Genomic DNA, 23796 nt, shown 5'->3' with positions numbered 1-23796 from the left:
ATCTCTCTCTCTCTCTCTCTCTCTCTCTCTCCCCCAACCACCTTTCCCCTATATTTCTTCCCCTCTCCCTCTCCTCCTTTCCTCCCTCTTCCCCCTCTCTTTCACCTTAGAGAGGAGGGGGGGGTCCTGGGGGGCGTGTCCGGCTCTTTAAACACCTTGTCGACAGAAGAGCAGGAGGGGGGGGAGTTACTAAGGAGAGGTGTAATTCTCTCTCTCTATCTATTTATCTATCTGTCTGTCTATCTATATCTATCTGTGTGTGTGTGTGCCACCTCTCCATGCCTTCCCTCGTGCTACACGGGCATCTGGTAGCGCTCATGACTGGAATGTCACGCAGCCATATTGCAGAACTTCTGCCTATGAGAATTCTTTCATTCCTCGAACTGCATCCCTCTGGAACCCACTCCCCCAGAGTTGTTTCCCTCCAAATTTCAACCCACAGCTGTTCAAGTCAAACTGTTACAGATATTTTATGAACAGAGGACACAAGTAATCTGGTGTATGGATTAATTATTTTTTTATTCATTGGGTTTTCCTTCCTCCGTTCTGTTATTAAAAAAAAAAAAAATGTACGTAATGAAATGTAGGCATATAATAAAATGTATGTATGTATGTATGTACAATGTCATAAAGGTCTGTATGTATATATGTAACTATGTATGTATGTGGTAAAACTCCAGACCCTTCCAAAGCTTCTTAAAACGGTGTACACGCAGCCATAGAAGGTTCAATAGCATACATTTCGAGTTGGATCCAGATTGATGTCCTCTGAGGGGGTGTTGTGGCCACGTTTGCCATCCTGTGACAGCTTCGTTCTTGAAATGTGGGTAGCAGAGCGCGTGGAGTTTTTACGAATACTCAAACTTTATATACTGTACAATTATTTATCGGTTTGTATGGGGGGTTTGCGTTTGTGTGTGTGTGTGTGTGTGTGTGTGTGTGTGTGTGTGAGAGAGAGAGAGAGAGAGAGAGAGAGAGAGAGAGACTCGTTAAAAGAAAGAGCTAAGTACGAGATAGGGAAGTTAAAAAAAAAAAAAAAATGAGAGAGAAGAAGGAAGAGAAAGAGGAAGTAAGATAATGAACGAGAATGGGATAAACACACACACACACACACACACACACACACACACACACACACACACACACACACACACACACCAGAATGAACAGAGAAAACGTGCTTGTGAATGAAGAATGAAACGAGAAGAATTGAAGGAAAGGAAGGTGTGTAAACAGGGAAGGAAAATTGGGTGGAAGGAAGTAGCAAGTAAGACAATTGAGGGAGACGTAGGCTAAGTAAATGTGTGGAATGTTAAGGAGAGAGAGAGAGAGAGAGAGAGAGAGAGAGAGAGGGGGGGGAACAGCCCCTCCCCTCCCACGGGCAGCCCCCGAGAGAAATGAGACTGACAAAAGCATAATAAATAGTTTGGGAAGGAGAGGGTAGAGGGAGAGATACGTGAAAGTCAATAGAGAGAGAGAGAGAGAGAGAGAGAGAGAGAGAGGGGGGGGGAAACAGCCCCTCCCCTCCCACGGGCAGCCCCCGAGAGAAATGAAACTGACAAAAGCATAATAAATAGTTTGGGAAGGAGAGGGTAGAGGGAGAGATACGTGAAAGTCAATAGAGAGAGAGAGAGAGGAGAGAGAGAGGAATATGTAAAAAAGGGTGGGCGTAGGAGGAAAATATCTGTCCCTAATTAAGGCCTTTGACACACATTATAGATAGGTAGCTAGGTAGGTAGGTAGAGAGAGAGAGGGAGAGGAATATGTAAAAAAAGGGGGGGGTTAGGATGGAAATATTTACCCCTAGATAAGGCCCTTGAGACAATTTATAGATAAGTATGGATAAAGAAAAAGTACAATAATTATTAGTGAGAATTGCATAGGAGTAGAAAATAAACAGAACGAGAGAAAGTGTGATTTAAAAAAAAAAGGAAACTGCACAGGAAAAGAATATTAGGGAAGGAAGTATAAGTAAGGGAAAAACTGCACAGGAATAGAAAGGGGTGAATGCGAAAGGAAATAATGTTAAGTGAATATAACGTAGGGAAAGAGGAGGAAGGTGGTACGAAGCAAAATATGAATTAAAAAGAACTGGAATAGAATGAAAGAAAAACATATTCAGATTAAAAAAGAGAAACGAAAAAGCATCTGAAATGGAGTAATAAAAAAATAATACTAATAGAGATTTGGCCTATGAAAAGAAAAGACGTACGTAGAGGAGTAAAATGCCTAGGAAAAGAAGCGAAAGGAGCAGTGGGTAAAGAAATAATTAGGTAAAAAAATGAATAACTGTCTAGGAGGAAGCAGAGTGCCCTACGGAACTCCTCGAGACAAATGAGTGTGACAGAGGCTGCTTCCCCTCGCCATCCCTCTCTTCCCCTCTGAATGTCACGCTGCCAGAACCCTACGTCTATTAGTAACGTAACACTGGGAGGGGTGCCTCTCTCTCTCTCTCTCTCTCTCTCTCTCTCTCTCTCTTCCGCCATTTTTTTTTTAATTGGTGATTTTTTCCCATGAGGCGCTGCATATGCGTCATCCATCAGAGTTGAGATTAATTGATAACTGAAGGCACTGAAAATTACAATAGTTATAGTAGAGTTAAATTTTATAATATGCGGTAAATTAATAAATCATTACACAGAAAGAATGGGGAATGAAAACCTGTCCAAATCTCTACGTATAATCTCTAGTAGGGTTAGTATTAGGGACGCGAATCAGAGGAGAAAGGAAGCCAAACCAACAGTCTCCCCACCCCTCCTCCATCACGTGAACACAAGAAGTACGAGATTGCATGCAACACAAGTGCTAGGAGGTGGGGACGTCTTTGTATATTGCGCCTTTTAAGAGAACCTGTAGGCCCATATTTCCTTCCATTTTAGTTATTCGGTACGCAGGGAGTTCGTGGCCAATATTCTCTTTATCTTGAGGTCTTTAATTATAATAATGATCGTAAATTTAGTACTCATAATAACAAGTAGATGGACAGTTTTATCCGTCTGAAACCGGATTAGAAGTGCATACCAGACACTAGGAAATTAATGATATATCTTACACATACACTATCTATCTGTCTGTCTGTATCTATCTGTCTGTCTATCTATCTATCTAAGGCATACAAACTCATATGTGTGTGCAACTAAAATTTTCTGCCTAATAGATGCATTCACGCAAATACTTAGCCAGTGATAATGAAGATGTTGAATGTGTTGACGGATTGAACTTGATGGTGGTACTAGAAACACTGATTATTATGACGTGATTTATAGGACGCAGATGTAGTGAGTGAGAGAGAGAGAGAGAGAGAGGGGGGAAGCTGTCGAAAATATCCATTAGTAACGCAAAACTGGTGGAGTGTTTATTTTTAAAGAGGGGTGTGACTCGAAAAACACCAGGCTCTTCCCTCACCCACCGCACCCTCCGAGACACGTATACATACATACAAACTTACATACTTCCTGACTTACATACATACGTACATATTAATACAAAAAATACACCGCTACCTATATACATCCGTGCGTTAATACATCTTTCATATTTATACATACATATTCCGTATATATTAAAAAATCAGACACACATTATACATACACGTACATGCATACTGTAAATGCACACAAATACAAATATATACACGTCCATACATACATACATTCATCCATCCATACATACACACACACATACATACATACATACATACATACAAACAAACATCCATCCATCCATCCATGCGCACATCCATCCATCCACCCATCCACACATACATACATACATACATATTCAGGCAGAGCAACAGACAGAGGGGAAAGGGGAGCGAGGAGGGAGGAAACATGAACTGAAAGAAGGGAGGAGTGAAGGAAGGTTTACAAGAATCCTTAGCAAAAAAAAGGAAGGTAGAAAAATCTGAATAGGACCAGTTTAATATATACTGATATCATAAAAAAATATAGTGTAAATTGAGAAGGGCATTCATGTGGCGCGTTTACCTTGATAAGCCTGTAATCTTGTTCATAGAGTGTCAGAGAGAGAGAGAGAGAGATTTGATGGAACAGGAGAATTATTTATATAGTAACAGATGGATAGAGAGATGAACGGAGTAGAAGGAAGATTGAAGAAAGGGAGAGAGAGAGAGTTGATGGAACAGGAAGGTTATGCAGGAGATTTATAGAGAACTGAATGTAGTAAAAGGAAGGGTTAAGAAAAAAGACTGGACTGAGCTTCATATCACTGTCTATCTATCTGCTCTATTTACATGTCCGTTCTATCTATCCATGTATTTGTCCGCGGTTTTTTTATCTATTTCATCTGTGTCTATGGGCCTTTACAGGAATCTCTCTCTCTCTCTCTCTCTCTCTCTCTCTCTCTCTCTCTCTCTCTCTCTCTCTCTCTCTCTCTCTTACACACACACACACATTATTTATCATCCTATTTACTCATTTTGTGGTTAATCTTTTCACTTATCCCACGATCTGTTCATCAGTCTTTGTACCCTACCCAATCATACCCCATCTTACCCTAACATACCCTACCTTACCCTTTCCTGCCCCCTACCTTTCTCCTACCCTCCCCTCCCTCCCTCACGTTTCTCCTCCATTTCCTTTCCTTTCCCTTCCATTCTCCTCCCTTCCCTTCCCTTCCCTTCCCTACCTCACGCTTCTCCTCCCCGTCATTTACCTTCCCCTCCTTTCCCTTTCCTATCATATTACCTTTCTCCTCATTTTCATTCTTTCATTTCTTTCCCTTTCCTTTCCTACCCTCCCTTCCCTTCCCTTCTGTAATCTACCTTTCCTTTCCCTTCCCCTCCCTCCTTTACTCTCCCCAGACGGATCTAATAAAATACACACACATTTCAAAGGCACGGTAATATGACAAGTAATAAAGTACCTCACTAGTGTATAACGTTAACAGTAATTGGTAAGAAATAAGTAAATAATATTTCTTGGAAGATGAGGCGCAGAATTTCTTAAGTACCTTCTTAACTGTGACACTAAGAACGTAATTTAAGTGGCATAATGGGCTCCGTAACACTTCTTCCTTAGCGATTTATTTGGCATATTACACCTCACAATTCTCAGGTGTTAGTCCTCTACCGGTTTGATTGCGTGGATCCGTCAGTCCGTCTGCAATTTCGTGTCCGCTCCGTAACTTCCACATGCATGGACTGATTTTGATTTAACTTCACACAGTTGTTCCCCATACCAAGATGGTGTGTCGCGCGCAACAGCCAGCCATCTACTCCCAAGGTCAGGGTCTTTACATACGCATATTGTGTAAACAGCACATACGTATTGCCATCTCACCCACATTGTATACACAGTACATATTTATGGTTATATAGGGGACTTCGTATTGCATGGCAGTACATCATTGACTTACTTATATCGTGTTAATATCGACAGAGTTGGCACCAGTAGCATACAAGAGGAATATCATGTGCAGAAAAAGTCGCTATGGAAGAGGTGTTAAGATCTCTCAAAAGCCAGTTAGAATACGACCCTAAATCAGCAGTCTGTGAACTTTGACCGTGACCTTTGGTCGGTCTGCACCAAAATGGAGTCACGTCTTTCCATCCTCACACGGAATGTATATATCAGTTTGGTCCGAAATCCGATCAGATATTCACACTGATTGATGACCTTTGACCTTTGATGTGCACCAGAATGGGGTCACGTCTTGCCATCCTCACACGGAATGTATAGGTCAACTTTGGTCCGAAATCCTATCCGATATTCATAACACAGCGCACTGACCTTATGCGACCTGGCGTAACCTTGAACACTTCTCTCGGTGACCTGATTTATTCTTTCAACCTCAAGACGATTTTATTCAGCTGTGGAAAGAACGAATTGAAGGGTTCCTGTTGATTGAGGAAGCTCCCTAACACCTCCTCCGTACTTATTTATTTTTTGATGTGGCTGGTTCATATCCTTTTGTATGTTATTTATATAGACTATGTTGATATTAAATTATTAACACCTTCCCTCTCTCAAGCTTCCATTCCCTTCCCTTCCATTCCATTCCATCCCATTCCATTCCATTCCGAGTAGTGTATAGTTTCCATTCACCTTTTCTTGTTAAATATCCTGAACGTTTTTTGTTTTTGTTTTAATTATTTTTTTCACATGGTGATGGTCCCCACTTATTCCTGCCGGCTTAGGGCGTGGAGGGATTGGTGGGCGGGAAAGCGTTTTTGTGTGTGTGTGTGTGTGTGTGTGTGTGTGTTTTTAATAGGCATAATATGTTCTGCGACAGACACCCCAGGAAGAACGTAGATTCTAAGTTTATTAGTCCCCTACCGGGTTACTGTAGGTTCGCGCGGTTCCGTCAGTCCGTCCGCAATTTCGTGTCCGCTCCGTAACTTCCACATGCATGGCCAGATTTTAATATAACTTCACACAATTGTTCCCCATACCATGACGGTGTGTCGCTCGCAACAACCAGCCATCTACTCCCACGGTCAAGGGAACACTTGGGGATCAAACAAGGTCGGCTGCTGTCGATATTAACTTCCTTTTGTCCTGCCGTTCTGTCCTACCTTGCCTTACCTGCCTGGGATACGTGTCTCTTCCTTTCCTTTTCTTTCCTTGTACTTCATTTCCCCTCCTTTTCCACCCTTTTCTTTTCTCGTTATTTGTTTTTCCTACCCTCTCTTTCGCGTCCCTTCATTTCCTTTCCCTTCTTCCTCCTCCTCCTCCCTTCTCTCTTTCTTCGTTTCCTTTCATTTCCCTTCCCCCTTCACTCCACTCCACTCCACTCCTCTCATCACATTCCGTTCCTTCTCACTGTATTTCCATTCTTATAATCTGTTCTACTTTCCCTTTCCTTCCCTTCCCTGTGCATTCCTCATTTCTCCCATCTCTTCTCTTCTACTACTATGCTTATTCCTTCCCATCCCCTTTCTTTCCTTACGTTTCTATCCCCCCCCCCTCGTTTCCTTTCCTTTTCTCATATTCTTGCTTCCCCTCCCTTCCCTTCCCCTCCCCTTCCCTTCCCTTCCCTTCCCTTCCCTTCACCTTACCCTACCTTACCTTACGTTCTTTTCCCATCCCAATCTTTTCCTTTCCTTCCCTTTCCATCCCATTTCTTCCCCTCCTGTCCCATCACCAACATTCCTTTCGTTCCCTGTTTTTCCTTCTCATTTTCTCCTCCTCCCCTCCCCTCCCCTGCCCTCCCCTCCCCTCCCCCCCTCCCCTCCCCTCCCCTCCCATACCCAGAACGGTGAAAAATGGCATTTATCACGTTTCCAGACACACCCTCAGCTTACCCAACCCTACCCTACCCTACTCCACCCTGCCCTGCCCTGCCCTGCCCTACAATGTTCTGTCCTACCCTACCTTACCCTACCCTGTTCTGTCCTGCCCTTCCCTGCCCTGCCCTCTTCTACTACCCTACCTTACCCTACCCTGTTCTACCCTACACTGCCCTACCCTACACTGCCCTACCCTGCCCTGCCCTGCTCTGCCGTACCCTACCCTACCCTTCACGCCCTGCCTCTCCACATAGGCCTAGATTTGAGTGTAGGGTAGGCCTATGTAGATGAGGGGGAGGGACACACACACACACACACACACACACACACACACACACACACACACACACACACACACACACACACACAATCCTTTTCTCTGTCACGACTCTGAGAATTAAACTGTCACCGTCTGCATTTTTTATTTTTTTTTTGCGATGGTGAGAGAGAGAGAGAGAGAGAGAGAGAGAGAGAGAGAGAGATGAGGAGGAGGAGGAGACGGATAAGAAGAAGAGGAAGAAAGAGAGAGATAGAGATGACTGCAACGAAAGTGGAGGGAAGAAGAGGATAGTAAATATTAAGAATAGGGAAGAAAGGGGGGAAAGGAGAGGTAAGGACGGAGGAATAGATGGTTCAGAGAGGGAGAGAGAGAGTAGGTAGGTAGGTAGGTAGGTAGGTAGGGGTGGAAAAAGGCATTCAAATAAGGTAAGGATTGATGAAGGTCATTTATCCCAGCTAAGAGTGTGATGTAGAGTCCTGTTAAGATGAAGCAAAAGATAGCTTAAGTAGGGAATATGGTGGGGGGGGGTGATTTGAATAGGCTGGGAGAGAGAGAGAGAGTTAGGCTGGGATAGAGAGAGTGAGAGAAAGTTGGTGGATGTGAGGGAGAGGGATGTAAGAGAGAGTTTGTGAGAGTGAATGAGAGTTTGTGGCTATTAGATATTAGTGATCATCATTGAACATGGGAGAGTGTGATAGGAAGAGGAGTGAGATAAGTGTGAGAAAATAGTAGTAGGGAAGAGATGATGAGAGTAGCGAGAGATAGTTGTTGCTGATTAACCCTAGTCCGTGTGGCAGAGCAGACTCTTCAGTCACAGGCAAGCAACCACCCCTGCGGGGTCGTCCTATGCTGTGAACCGAAGTTCCCTTCAGCTGACAGCACCTCCCCAGAGCAAGGCGCTGGGAAAAATGTGGAGGTTTGGTTCCTGGATGAACGCCTCATATACGTCTCACCCAGTTAACAGGGACACCATAGCAGGCTCCACATCACCCCGTTATTTGGTTATTTGGTTACCACCCAGCTTTGTCAAAGGTTTCCTGTGTTACAGGCAACCATCAGGCTTGTCACTCAGCGAATATCCACCTGAAGTGGGAAGAGTACTAAACAGAGACAGAATGGAAAGGGAGAAGTTGTAGAGAGGAGGACAGACACAGAAAAAGAATGATATGGTGAGGAAGAAGTAGGCAACACTTCATCAAGTGAGTGGATGATGGTCGCCACCACTTACCACCAGTGAGACATAGTGAGACAGGTATAACGAGCGAATGTGGAGTTGATGAGCGAGGGAAGCGGAATGTGAACGAGAATGGAATGTGTGTTTTAATGTATAGGTACTAAGGGGTACATAGGTAAAACGTGAGAAAGGGCTAAGGGCGTGTAATGAGATGATCTACCTGGATAAACAGCACAAAAAAGAGTCTTTAAGATCTATTCAAGATATGCCTGTACTTAACAACCATACAACCAAATTGTATACGTATTTTTATGGAAAGAGTGGAAAGCCATTTGTGAAAGTTGTATATTATCCCCATACCTATTTCTTTTTAAGCAGAGGTATATTATTTAGTGGTCTGCAATAAATGCCTAAAAATAATGTTTGTATGTACAAGGATTCAGTCCAGTGCATATCAGTGTGTTAAGTAAAGAAATATTACACTTTTTTCATTAAATCTTGCTTTTATTATGCTTCCGCCCACCGATAGTGTAGGAGGCATAAGGTGTTTGGTCCGTCTGTCCGTGTGGTATAGTATGAAGGGACGACGAACTGATTAGGTCACCAAGGTCAAGGTCATATGGGGTCGAGTTAGTTTATCCGTGTGGGAGCGATATCTCCTGAATCCCTCGACGGATTTCGACCAAACTGTAGTCAGCGATACGGTATGAAGGGACGATGAACTGATTAGGTCAGCAAGGTCATGGAGGTTGTATGGCGAATCCATGCACAAGGCTTGGTGGAGGCATACTGAACGATGCTTTGTGTGGACAGCTCGGGGCCTCAGTTCTCGCCGTTTCATTTTTTATCTACAAACGTTTATCTTGTGTTGCCGCCGACAAACGTTTGTATGGATCTTTAGTGGCGTCATGTTTTAGTGAAGCGATTGGAAGCATTGTCCATTATCCTCTTTAGTACGAGGATGCCTTGTTAGATGGTGCTTGCCAGTACCAAACAACATGGTGCATTATTGGTTTTAAAAGAATGAAGTTGATGATGCATTCATAGTACTGTAGTAGTAGTAGTGGTAGCAGTAGTAGTAGTCGAGCAGCTGAACCGTCTGGCTGTATAGGTGCCACCACGTGAAGGCACCCCCTCCAGCGTCAGTGGTAGTAAAACATATAAAGTTAAAATCAAAACTAGCCGTGGAAAATAGTCATGGTTTATTATCACCATTGTAATCTTGTTTTCACGGGATGAGAAAACATAACCGGAAGTACTCATAAAATTTTCGTCTCTTTGGGGACATGAATCAACGGAGAAAGACCCAAGCCCCCCCTTTTCTCGCCGAAAGTTGTACGAGGCACCTATCAACACAGGTGCTGGGCGGTGGGGTTGACACATAACTATACCCCTTTCACCTTAACCTGGCCCAGGTATTCGCCCTTTTCCAGCCCAATTTCACGTAGGTCTTTGGAGGAAAATGATAATACTCCTGCTTTACATCCCTTCCACCTGCACTTCTTCGTGACTAGTATCGTATTCTATCGTTACTTCTTTGTTATAGCCCTGCACTAATGATGGAGAGATGGCAATTTTAGGCCAGGTGAGAATAAAAGGAGTATAGCAGAGAAATTTAGGTGGGAGTGCCCTTTGAATCCCTCTATATGGGATGGAGTTGGGATTGGAGTGGGAAGGCAGTCTTAACTCTCTTCCCTTTATAAATCCCTTCCCTTTATAACTCCCTCCCTTTGTAACTCCCTTCGCTTATAACCCCTCCTTTAAACACCCTGCCCTTTATATAACTCCCTTCCCTTTAGTTTTGCGTACTGACATGCGAGAAATAGCCTACGTGAATACTGTGCTTTTCCCTTCTCCACTTGTAATGGTAGTTGATGGTAATAATGGTAGTAAGAGACGGTAATGGGAGTGTATTAATGGTGGCTAATGGTAGCAGGGTAGGGTAAAGGTTCCCATTTTCTCTCTCTCTCTCTCTCTCTCTCACACACACACACACACACACACACACACACACACACACACACACACACACACACACACACACACTTTTTTCCTGTTTTAATATTCCTCTGCCATTTTTTTTCTTTCATTTATCCCTCTTCATGTTTACCTAAGGCGTTTTTTATGAGGAAATTTAGTCTGCTTGAGTTGTCATTATATGCTGTTTTTTTTCCTGTGTTTGTTCCTCTTTGTGGATGTTTTTTGCAGTCATGTTTATTCCTCTTGTATGTGTGTTTTTTTGCGCCTGTTTTTCCCTTGTTGACAGATCGAGGGGTGATCAGGTTTAGAGATGGTAATGTGCTGAGATGGAGTGTGAGGATGGGCTGGTGGGAATGGTGATAGTTGTGGTGGTAGGTGTGGTGGTAGTGGTGACGGGATGCTGTAGATGGTGTTCAGTTACAGGGAGTTGCAAGGACAAGTAGTACCTCAAGTGGTCTTACGGTCCATACCAAGGAGGTGAAGAGGGATTGCCAGGATTTAAGTATTGTGGTGATGATAGTGGTTTGATGATGATAATGATGGTGGTGGTGGTGATGATGATGATAATGGTGGTGGTGATGATGATGATGATGATGTGGAGTGTGAGGATAGGAGTTGTAGTGGTGGTGGTGGTGGTAGTGGTGATGATAATGGTAATAATAGATGATGATGGTGGTGGTGATGATGATGATGATGATGATGATGATGATGATGATGATGAGTGTGAGGATGGGTGTTGTGGTGGTGGTGGTGATGGTGATGATGATGATGATGGTAGTGATGGTGGTGGTGGTGTGGTAGTGGTTGTAATAGATGATGATGTGATAGTGGTGGTGGTGGCAGTGATGATGATGATGATGATGATGGTGATAGTAGATGATGGTGGTGGTGATGGTGGTGATAATAGATGATGGTGGTGATAACTGATGATGGTGATGATGTGGAGTGTGAGGATGGTAGTTGGAATGGTAGTTATAATGATGGTGGGCTTGATAGTGGTAGTTTTGGTAGTTGTGGTGTTAATGATGGTAGTTGTGGTTGATACTGTAGCGTGGGAATGAACTCTTGGATTGAAGAAAAGAGGGATAATTCTCTCTCTCTCTCTCTCTCTCTCTCTCTCTCTCTCTCTCTCACGGAATTCACGATTTAACAGTCCCATAATGTAGGATTAAGAGAGAGAGAGAGAGAGAGAGTAATGGAAAATAAATAAGACGAGAGAGAAGGAGGATATGGAAGAGGGAGAGAGAGAGAGAGAGAGAGAGAGAGAGAGAGAGAGTTAATAGCCCCTCTCCACCACATCATCCCATAGTCACCCCTTCATCAACCCATTATAATCGCCCTCCCTCTTAACCCCCTCATGATTGGAACAACTCCATGGCCTGTTCCGAATAACGCCAGACCATTTCATTCAGATAAGAGACAGAGGAGCCTGAGAAGTACCCTATCTATCTATCTATCTATCTATCTATCTGTGTCTGTCTGTCTGTCTGTCTGTCTATTTTAATTGATTTTTAAGATGTGGATTTATTAAAAAGATTTCTTGCTTTAACTCTCTCTCTCTCTCTCTCTCTCTCTCTCTCTCTCTCTCTCTCTCTCGTATCCGTGACCGTGTTGTATTATCTGAAACGTGATCTTAGTTTAGACCTTTTCCTGATCCTCGTGTGTGTGTGTGTGTGTGTGTGTGTGTGTGTGTGTGTGTGTGTGTGTGTGTGTGTGTGTGTGAAAATGTGTTTGTGTAGATATATGTGTATTTGTGGACATGGGTCGTGTGTTTATGTATGTGTGTGTGTGTGTGTGTATGGGAGAATGTGAGATACTGCAGTAGTGTGTGTGTGTGTGTGTGTGTGTATGAATGTGTGAGTGAGATAAAGCGCGTGTGACCGTGTTTGTGTGTGTGTGTGTGTGTGTGTGTGTGTGTGTGTGTGTGTGTGTCTGTGTGCCGTTGCGTGCGTGTGTGTGCGAGTTTAGGTGTGATAAGATAAACGCCATAAGGAAGAACAATTGAGCTCTTTGTGAGGGATGGGTCACGCCTTGCACCCCTCCCCCCCCTCCATCCATCCCTACCTTCCCTTCTCTCTCTCTCTCTCTCTCTCTCTCTTCTCCATACCTTCTTTCCCTCCCTCTTTCCCCCTCCATTCCCCTCTCTCCTGTAGTTTCCTCCTTTTCCTCCCCTCCCCTTTTGTCTCTCCCATACTTCTTGTTTCCTCTTCTCCATTCCCTCTCCAGTTCCCTCTCGTCTGTAATTCTTTCCTTTAGTTCACCCTTCCTCTCATCCCCCTTTCTACCTTCCATTCGCTTCTCTCCTTCAATCGCTTTCTCTCCTCTTCTCCCTTCCTCTACCTCACTCACCCCTTTCCTCCTCTTTTCTTGTCCCTTCCCTTCATCCTTCACTCTTTTTCCTTTCTCCCTCCCATCCCCCACTTCCTCTCTCCCCCTATCATCTTTCCCCTCTTCCTCCCCATCCATCTCGTCTCTCCTTCCCCTCTCATCCTCTCATTCACCATCCTCTCTCCTCTTTTCCATGTGCATTCCCTCCCCTCCTCCGCATCCCTCTTCTCCACCTCTCTATCCGTCCTATCTCCAAGCCTCCGTGGCACAATCGGTTAGCGCGTTCGGCTGTTAACCGAAAGGTTGGTGGTTCGAGCCCACCCGGGGGCGATGGCTTTTCTTAACACATGACACTGGTAGTTTATCTAGGAGGAGGAAAGTGATGTGGCGTTAGGGTGATTTAAATACTGGTACATCATCCAATTATTTTCATTTATTTATTTTTTTATTGTCCCATCTAGCGTAGGGGTCCGGGTCTAGTCTACTTTAAATCCAGGTATGAAGGCAGGGTTGACCATCCTCACTTATCCCTGAGTGGCATTATGTAAGCAGCAGACCCCACCCATTTCTCCTATGGTAACCCTCCCAGGCTTCATCCGGTCGGGGCGCCGTAACCCGCTAAACCAAAAGGCGTCAGTGTGGTTATATGGTTACCACTCAGCGTAGTAATTGGTTGTCTTGGGTTACCGGAAGTCATTTGAACTTTCGGTTACTGCTGAGTTACCTGATGGCAGTACTGCATCGAATGTGATAAATAATAATATTAATAATAGTAATAATAATAATAATAATAATAAGAGTAGTAGTAGTAGTAGTAGCAGTAGTATTAATAATAATAATAATATAATAATAAATACAGCGCTATCCTTGTCTTTCACTCACAGCGTTGTTAGGTTTGTGTGTGTGTGTGTGTGTGTGTTTTGCCGGATATTTTGCCGAGCGTGGGAAATTAACTTTAAGAACATCTACTCTATACTCTGTTCACTTTCACTTGGCGAAACAGAATTGGCCTATCTTCATCATGAATGCTGAGTTGTGACAGTAGAGTGCCACTGTTGGTGCTAGTCATGAGTAAGTGTTATGGGAAGGATGTACTGCTGTTGTATTGTGTTATATTGGTTTTATTAAGTTCATTTGTGTATAAGTACCTGCGTGCCTACCTACCTACCCACCTACCTACCTACCTACCTACCTAACTTCCTTCCTTCCTAAAATCAACTAGTTTACCTGCTTGCCTTCCGACTTACCAACCCTTTTACCTGCTAACCTACCTACCTACCTACCCACCTGTCTGCTTGATTGTCTGCCTGCTTGCCTACCTGCCTCGCTGCCTTCCCCCCTTCCGCCTGCCTACCTCCGTGCCTGCCTGCCTGCCTCTGCCTGCCAGCTAAGTCGTGGGATGGATAAGACAGAGAAGTATTGTGTTGGTCATAAGGACAGGTACAGATCTTATCACCTGTCCTCACCTGAGAGAGAGAGAGAGAGAGAGAGAGAGAGAGAGAGAGAGAGAGAGGGAGAGAGAGTTTGTTTGTGTAATTTTTTCTCATTACTTCTTTTGTCTCATGTCCATCACTTCATCTCTCATTGCCTTCCTCTTCTCTCCCTCTCCTCCGATCTCTTCCTCCCTCTCTCTTCCCTCTCTCTCCTCCCTCCCTTCCTCATTGTCTCCCCCTCCTCTCTCCCTCTCTCCTTCCCCACTCCCTCTTCTCTCCATCTTCCCTTCCTCTTCAATCCTATAACAGTCTTGAAAAATATATATATATAGGTTTGTTGCTATATTCTTTCCTTTGTACTCTCTCTCTCTCTCTCTCTCTCTCTCTCTCTCCGCTATGCAGTATCGCTAAGGATCGATTTCGGCGCCACACTGGGAACATGTGTAGGATGGTTCGGTGCCCTGTGATATGTCGACACGGAGAGAGAGAGAGAGAGAGAGAGAGAGAGAGAGAGAGAGAGAGAGAAAATATTACTGAAATTATATCAACTTTTTTCTGTATCCTGTCTTTTCCTGTCTGTCTCTGTATCTATCTATCTATCTATATCTATCTATCAGTCTATATCTATCAGTGTTTTTGTCCAGGTAATTTTTTTTTATGCCTTTCTTTCTGTTTAAAGTTAAATATTTTTCTTTTCTTTTATTTGCCATTTTTTTGTAACTATATATCTATCTGTCTATCTATCTATCACACTGTCTTTATATATCTATCTGTCTTGATGAGTTTGTCTATTGGTAACAGCATCTCTCTTTCTCTCTTTAACTATATCTATCTCTGCGTATGTGTGTCTTTATCTACTACTGTCTCCCACAAATTCCCTTTCTCGGTCTCCCTCTCCCTCCCACATCATCATCAACAACAACAGCAGGTACAAGGAAGGACAATTTCGGCTCATACTCAACTATTCGGCTACCGACTTTAGGGGGGGGGGGTTGACGGGCATCTTAGAGAGAGAGAGAGAGAGAGAGAGAGAGAGAGAGGGTACCTGTGTTGTTTCGGCAATTACTGTTATTTCAGGTATGGCATCTGAAGTACTTTCGTCACTTGGTTTATTTCGGCTGCCTAGATAATAATAATAATAATAATAATGATAATAATAATAATAATAATAATAGCAGTAGTAGTAGTAGTGGTGGTGGTGGTGGTGGTGGTAGTAGTAGTGGTAGTAGTAATAATAATAATAATAATAATAATAATAATAATAATAATAATAATGATAATAATAATAATAATAATAATAATTGATGGATATAGTAGTACTATAGATATAAATTAAGAAGAGAGAAGGGAATGTTACTTAATAATAACAAAAAATAATCGTAGACTCTTTTTAAGGCCATAAATTAAGAGATATTAATAAATGCCCGACGCCTTAATCCCATCCGGGGTGGCCACAAACAAATCGCCTCCACGTCACCCTGTCCCCCGCCATTTCACTGCCCTGCTCCCAGTTCACACACCTCCCCCTCTCATATACCTCTCCACTCCACCCCTCCATCTCATCCTTGGCCTTCCCCTCCCTCTCTCCCCCTCCCCCTCGCTCACCTACACTCTCCTCGTCAGTCTCTCACTCTCCACCCTCTCCACAGTTATAAAGTTACTATATGTTTAAATAAATTAGTAAGGAAGAGGAGAAATTACACTTGTTATATTTAATTAATTGTGCTGTTAAAGAAAGGTGATACGTGATTGTGTAGATAGATATATAGATAGATAGATAGATAGATAGGTTAATTATGGATAGATAGATATAGGTGGATAGATAGGTAGATGGGTTTATTGTGGATAGATATTAGATAGATACGTTGATTATAGATAGATATAATGTAGATAGATATAAATAGATACGTTGATTGTGGATAGATAGATTGATGTGGGAAGGTCGTGAGAGGCATATAGCTGGGAGCACTGATAGATAGCCATGGAGACAGATAGATAGATATTTTGATGGAGAGAGACAGTATATTAGAGTCTTAAGGCTGAGAGCACAGATAACTGCCTTGGAAATAGATAGATACGGTAGATAGACAGATAGATGGATTGGTAAATAGATAGAGTGATAGATTTTTGAGGGATAGAGAGAAGTATAATTATATAGCTAACGACAGAAAGATAAAACATTGATGAATTAGGCCTAGGAGATAGATAGATAGATACGTAGATAGATAAATAGGTAGGTGGATAGATAGATAGATAGATTTATAGATTGATTGCCAGGATACTAGATTCATTGATAGATTCATACTTATAAAAGCAAGATATATAGATAGATAGATAGATAGATGAATATAAAGGTAGGTGCACAAATAGATAGATTTAGAGATGTATAACCCTAGATATAGATAGATATATAGATACAATAGATAGGCAGCGTTGATAGATAGATAGATAGATGGGAAGAAATGTGAGGGGGTGGGGGGCGCATTCCTACCCTTCATCTCTTTACAGTGGATAAGATGGATCAGCTGTGAGGTGAGAGAGAGAGAGAGAGAGAGAGAGAGAGAAAGAAAGTCACTGATAGATGGAAAGGGAGGGAGGAGGGAGTAAGAAGAAGAATGCGTAGTAGAAGTAGTAACAGTAGTAGTAGTGGAGGAAAAAGACTGTGAGAAGATAGATAGAAGTGTATAGATAGATAAGTAGAGAGAGAGAGAGGGAGAGAGAGAGAGATACGAGGGGGGGAGTCGTCTACATACAAGCACTCTCCCACGGTATAACACACGCTAGTCTATTCCCACAAAAACATCCAGTCCCTCCCTCACTTCTTTTTACATTTTTGACATTCGGGGCGTATCCAGGGGGGGTGGAGGGCGGGGGAGGGAGCGTAGAGGGAGGGGAGGGGTGGGGGTAGGCCGGGGGAGGGTTGGAGGGGGTGGGGGTGGGAGAGGGAGGAAACTATGGTGATTAATGGCAGGTTGTTTTGGCTGTGAGAGGTGGAGGGGGGGAGAGAGAGAGAGAGAGAGAGAGAGAGAGAAGAAAAGAGGAATGGAGTAAAGGAAGGAGGTAAAATAATGAGTGAATAGAAGTGTGAAGGAATATGAAAAACTGAATAAACGAAGGAATAAATAGGAGAAAGGAGGGAAGGAAGGAAGGATGGTTGGGAAAGGAGAAGATTGAGAAGAGAAAGTTGATTACGATAATGGAGGAGGAAGAGGAGAAGGAAGAAGAGGAAGAGGAGGAGGAGGGGTTAGAAAGCGAGAATGGGAGTAAAAGAGAGGAGAAAATAAGAGAAGATTGAGAGAAAGGAGAAAGAAAATGATGATGGGAAGAGAGAGAAGAGAAGAGTCACTGATCGAGGATGAGAATTAAGGAGGAGGAGAGGGGGAATAAATTTAAGAAGGAAGTGATGATGATGATGATGATGAAGGAATCAGAGAGGGAAGCGGGCAGAGGAAAACCACTGTGAAAGAAGTGAAGGGAAGACGAAAGGGAAGGAGAATGAGAGAGAGAGAGAGAGAGAGAGAGAGAGAGACGAAGATAGGAATAGAAGAAGGAAGAAACAAGATGTAAGAGAAAGCGATGGTAATGACGGCAGGAGCAAGAAAGGAAGAGAGAGAGAGAGAGAGAGAGAAAGAAGCAGAAGAAAGGAAGAGAGGAGGAAGATGATGATGATGAAGGAAGTGAGAGAGAGGGGAAAGGATGTTTACAGATTCCTACTTCCCCTCAGAGACACTTCCTGCTGCTGCTTGCTCTTCCCCTCTTCTCCCCTCTCCCCTCTTTACCTCCCCCTTCCCCTTCCTCCCTTCTTTCCCTCCCCTCTCCTCTCCCCTCACTCTTACTTTCCCTCTCTCGTTCTTCATTTAAACTTTCATCATCATTCTCTCTCTCTCTCTCTCTCTCTCTCTCTCTCTCTCTCTCTCTCTCTCTCTCTCTCTCTCTCTCTCTCTCTCTCTCACTTCATCATCATCCTCTTCTCTCTTCCTTTCTTCTGCTTCTTTCAATATTCCTTCTCTCTCTCTTTCTCTCTCTCCACTTCCTTTAGTAGAGAGAGAGAGAGAGAGAGAGGAAGAGGGTATGATTGGAAAGGGGTTTGGCAAGCACAGGGGAGGGAAGAGGGGGAGAGGAAGGTTGAGAGAGAGAAAAAAAATCAGTGCTAGCACATGAAGGCGTCTAACACCCAAAATGAAGACACAAACAAATGAATTAATGTAGTTTTTTACATGTGGGGTGCATTCAGGATTCCGTGGGCTTGAAAAAATGAGTGGATGATTGTGTGGCCCATTTGACTGGCCGCTCTGTTTGGTGGTGATCCTAATTCAGTGCTTCCTCATTCTTTGTTTCTTCTTCCCACCTCACTTCCTCTCTTAACTTGATAAATGAAGCTGGCATGACGGTGGTGGTTGTGGTGGTGGTGATGATGATGATGATGATGATGATGATGATGATGTGGTGATGGTGGTGATGATGATGATGATGAAACCTCCAATCGTACGTCGCCCCATGAAGAGCGTAGGAGCCCGGGGCTAGGTAAGTTGGTCCTGACATTTAAGATGAGAGTGACCAGCCTCACTCATCCCTGAGTGGCATTACGTGAGCAATCAACCCCAACCACCCCTTGTTAATAAACCTTCACCGGCTCAGTCCGGTTGGAGCGCAGTAATTACCCACTAAACCACCAGGCTTCAAAATTTGGCTATATGGTTACCACCCAGCGCAGTAAATGGTTTCCTGGTGTACAGGAAACCATTTGGCTTGTCACTCATTGTACAGTCACCCACAGGGAGAAGGAAGAGGAAAGAATGAAGGAAAGAAAGATAAAAGAGAGAGTGTAAAGTCACTCGTAGGCAGAAGGACGAGGGAAGAATGAAGGAAAGAAATGCAGGAGAGGATGGAAGGAAAGAAGGATGGAAGAGAGGAAGGGGCAGACACCCGAGGGCAGCACTACATGAGTGAGTGGATGATGAGCGCCCCCACCTACCACATAATGATAATAATAATAATAATAATGAAGAAAGAAAAGCATTAGGGAGCCGAATGCTTATCGACCGCCAGAATATGCTGTTGGCCAAATCCAAGATATAGGCCAGATATCCTCTGGGGGTTTCATATTGATAGCTGAAGCCGTTTATGAGATATAATTGTGCTAAGGGCGGGCGATATAAAGTAGTTGACTTTTGGCAGCCATTGTGGTGACCTTGACCTTGACCCCGAGTGCCCATTTTCGAACCCTTCCAAGATTTTGGCCATATCTTGATACTTTCGTGTTGATAGCTTACGCTGTTCCGGAGATATAATGGGAACACACACACACACACACACACACACACACACACACACACACACACACACACACACACACACACACACACACACACAGAGGCAGGCAGGCAAAAACATTATCGAGGACACGTTGTTAGATGAGGCAGTGAGGTTATCGTCTCTTTGCATACACAAATACTCTAAGCTTCAGTTTTCCTTATGGTGCGTGACTCGTGGGATGCTCTGTAGTGTTAATCTCGTCATATACCTAGGGTGGAAATTTTGGGCCATGTTAGAGTATAGCACTGTGTTAAAATGTTGTTACAATTTAGCACCCACGACGGAGGAAGGGAATTTTTAGGCCAAATTAATGTTAAGTGGCAGTTTCGGGCCAAGTTACAGTGAACAGAGGACAGTTGTTTGTGTTCAGGCGCCTTATAGATGGTGTGGCGTCCTGATAGTGCAGTCAATCACTCATTCATTCAGCCCTCTCCCCCTCTGTCTCCCCCCTCCCTCCTTCCTTCTCTCCCCTTATCTCCCCCCACTCTCCTTCCTTCTCTCTCTCTCTCTCTCTCTCTCTCTCTCTCTCTCCCCCCCCCTCCCTCCTTCCTTTCTCTCCCCCTCTGTCTCCCCCTCCCTCCTTCCTTTTCTTCCTCTGCCTCCCCCTTCCCTCCATCCTTCTCTCACTCTTATCTCCCCCCTCCCTCCTTCTTCTCTCCCTCTGTCTCCCCCCTCCCTCTATCTCCCTCCTTCCTACATCCTTCTCTCTCCCTCTTTCTCCCCCCTCCTCTCCTACCTTTGTCCTCTCCCCTGTGTTCCCCATCCCCTCTCCCTTATCCCTTTCCCCCCCTTCCTTTTCCAGTCCCCCTATCCTCTCTTTCTCTTCTCCTCTTTCCATCTCTCCCCCATCCTCTTCCTCCCTTTACCCTCGCAGCCTTGTGCTCTCTTTCTCCCCACTATCTATCTTCTCCCCCTACTTCTCTCCTTCTCCCCCTCCCTCTCGACTCATCCCTCTCTCCCTGTTCGCATGCTTCTCTACTCCCCTCTCCCCCGTGTCTCTTCCCCCTCCTGTAGGTTTTCTTCCTCTTACTTTCACCTCCTCTGGACCTCTTCTTTCCTCTTCCTCTTTGTTTCTCTCTTCCCTGTCGCTCCTTCTTAGTCTCCTTTCTCTACACTCCCTCCCTCTCTCCCTCTCTTCTCCCACTTCTCCCCTCTCCCTCTCTCTTCTCACCCTCCCTCCCTTTCCTCTCTCTCACACACACACACACACACACACACACACACACACACACACACACACACACACACACACACTAAATTATATGTAGATGAATAATTAAAGACGTCCTCGGGCTGGAGAGAGAGAGAGAGAGAGAGAGAGAGAGAGAGAGAGAGAGAGAGAGAGAGAGAGAGAGCACTAAAACAGACGTAAACCTGTTGGCCTATAATGAGTGTATATTAGAGCTTGTTCTTCACTGCCACCTCGTACCCTCTTACCCCTCTTGGCCTTGACGCAATCATAACCCCTTCAAGCCAAGGATCTTATTTTTATTTCTATATCTTACTATCTCCAGACGATTTTATACACCCTAATCCGTTCAGCCAATGGACTTTATTCATTCATTCATTCATTGTTTATATATTTATTTTTATGTGTGTCCCTAACTGTATCACTCACTCTCTCACCCAGTCACTGTACCGATTTGATGAATGAAATCTGGCAAGGTGAAACCATAGAGTTGAATTACACCCATGTGGGGGATTGCTGATGAGTGGGAGGTGTTGGTGGTGGGGCTGGTGTGCGTGTGGGGTGTGTCTAAGGTGCGTTTGTTCGGCGTGTGAGGTGTCTAGGGTGTGTCTGAAGGGTGTGTCCAAAAACAAAAGGACGCCTCTTGCGATCTGTTAGGGTGAGGGATACGGTTGGGGTGTGTGCGGCTATCAAAGGTGTCCATTGTCATGTTCATTATGTTCCTGCTGCCTCCAGACGATTCTGTTTATCCTTACTTGCTAACCAGTGGATATATTTTGTATTTTTGTATTTTCATGCGTTCTCTTCACCTTTATTCCTTTAGCCAATAGATATATTTTGTATTTTATTCTTTATGTACTGTATATTTCATTTATTCTTGCCTGTCATCTGACAAATATGTTCAGCTTATGAGAGGTGCTGCAGGAGTGGTTCGAGGAAGTTAATGGAGCTGTTTGCCTCTCCTGTCATTGAGAGAGTTCCCCCTCCGTGCTAAGGGGTCTTTGTATGCGGCATGTGTTAGGAGTATAATGCTGTATGGCAGTGAGACCTGGGTTGTAAAAGAAGAGGATATTTACAGGCTCAAATGTACAGAAATGAAGTGGCTGTGTAGTGCGTCTTTGATTGCGAGGCCTGGGGGGGCTAGGTTTACGATGGAAGTGTTGAGAGGAAGGGTGGGACTCGAGTGTACTGGTGTTGTGATGAGGAGGGGCAGATTGAGATGGTTTGGGCATGTGGAGAGGATGGAGGATGATATTTGGGTGTGGAAAGTGAGAAGTGTGAACGCTGGGGGTCGAAAGGCAGACCGAAAAAGAGACGAGGTTATACGAATAGGGTGTGACCTCGGGGATGAGGGACTGAATAGGAAGGCTGCCAGAGATCGAGCAGCCTAGGAAGCCGCCATTAAGTGACCAAGGCCGACGCATGCAAGTATGTTGGGGTCTTTACATGCGGTACGACGAACAGATTATATTCAAGTTGAGTAAAATCGTCTGAAAATCGTCTTGTGATAGTGTGATTAAAACCCATCTTTAAATTTTTTCCTGCCAGACGATTTCCTTTAGCATGGGAGGCACTTTCGAACTGGAGGGGTTAGATATAGCCTTTACACCCTCAGTTTGGCGATTTATTCATGCTATTTCTATCACCAGACGATTTTACTCATCTTACGTGTGATTTTTGGACCTGGAGGGATTAAATACAGCCTGCATTCACTTTTTCTTCTTTATTTTTGCATGGGAGGAACAATTTTACGGATTTCTGGCCTTTGGTTCCTTCTTCCATGCATAAAAAAATCGTCAGTATTATTAATTCTTCGTAGGCTGAATAAAATCGTCTGGTAGTGGCTATGAATAAATCGAATAATGCGTCGTTGTAGGGAAAGGGTTCATATTTATTTATTTATTTATTTATTTATTTATGGAGAAATCAAGAAAGAATTTTTTACCTACAGCCCAAGCAGGAAATGTTGTTATAATTCGTGTTCCAAGGTTGCAGTTGCACGATTTTGGTCCATACGTATTGCACGGCGCTGTTTGTTGCATACGTGTTGCGTGACTGGCGACCTTGTGTTGATGAGGGAGTGAGAGGGCAAGGCAAGAATGACATAGTGTAATTCCTCTGTATCCGTCGAGTTCTCTTATATTCCGTTCGTGTTGCAGTGTGTGTGTGTGTGTGTGTGTGTGTGTGTGTGTGTGTGTGTGAGAGAGAGAGAGAGAGAGAGAGAGAGAGAGAGAGAGAGATTATTTACCCATTATCCAAGCACCATAAGACAAAACCTTCACATGCTGACCTTATTACGTATCGCCAGGTGTTTTTCTTAATTGCTTACCTATACACTGATTAATTTCCAGACACACACCTGTATGTTTTTCCATGATATTTACTGGGGAAAAGTATAGCACGTTTGACTTCATATAGATTCGTAACCCCATTTTAGGTCACTTGATGGCCAGGTGGAGTCAGATTGGATTGATTTGACTAGTAACCAAGGAGACTCATTCCTACCTCATAACTAAGGCATCAAATTTTATACAGCCTTGATTGATTTGACTAGTAACCAAGGAGACTCATTCCCAGCACATAACTAAGACTCCGAATTTTATACAACCTTGATTTGACTAGTAACCAAGGAGACTCATTCCCATCTCACCTAAAGTTCATCGATTTTCCTGCAACATTAGTAATCAGTTTGAGGGCTTGCTTAGTTCCGTCAGGTGAAGACAAAAGGACTTTAGTAGAGAAATATTTATGTACCGGTATATTCAGAGGAGGATCAGTCCCTAAACGGAATAATTATAACAACATATTATTATTATTATTATTATTATTTTGAGAAGCTACAACAAA

At 43.7% G+C, this 23796-nt stretch overlaps 1 protein-coding gene and 1 non-coding gene across 2 annotated transcripts in view; one reads left to right on the top strand and one right to left on the bottom strand.

Annotated features, from left to right (window-relative positions):
- LOC145399443 (uncharacterized) overlaps positions 1–23796 on the bottom strand; it is a 136420-nt gene that overhangs the window by 84174 nt on the left and 28450 nt on the right. The window lies entirely within an intron of this gene.
- TRNAN-GUU (transfer RNA asparagine (anticodon GUU)) lies at positions 13268–13341 on the top strand. Its single transcript has one exon. It is a non-coding gene; the product is annotated as a tRNA-Asn (tRNA).

This window comes from Coenobita brevimanus, chromosome 49 (assembly GCF_032717465.1).
Source record: "Coenobita brevimanus isolate Jiangsu-jjx chromosome 49, ASM3271746v2, whole genome shotgun sequence".
NCBI lineage: Eukaryota > Metazoa > Arthropoda > Malacostraca > Decapoda > Coenobitidae > Coenobita > Coenobita brevimanus.
Note: the sequence above shows the minus strand (reverse complement) of the source record. Positions and strands in the feature narration are given on the sequence as shown.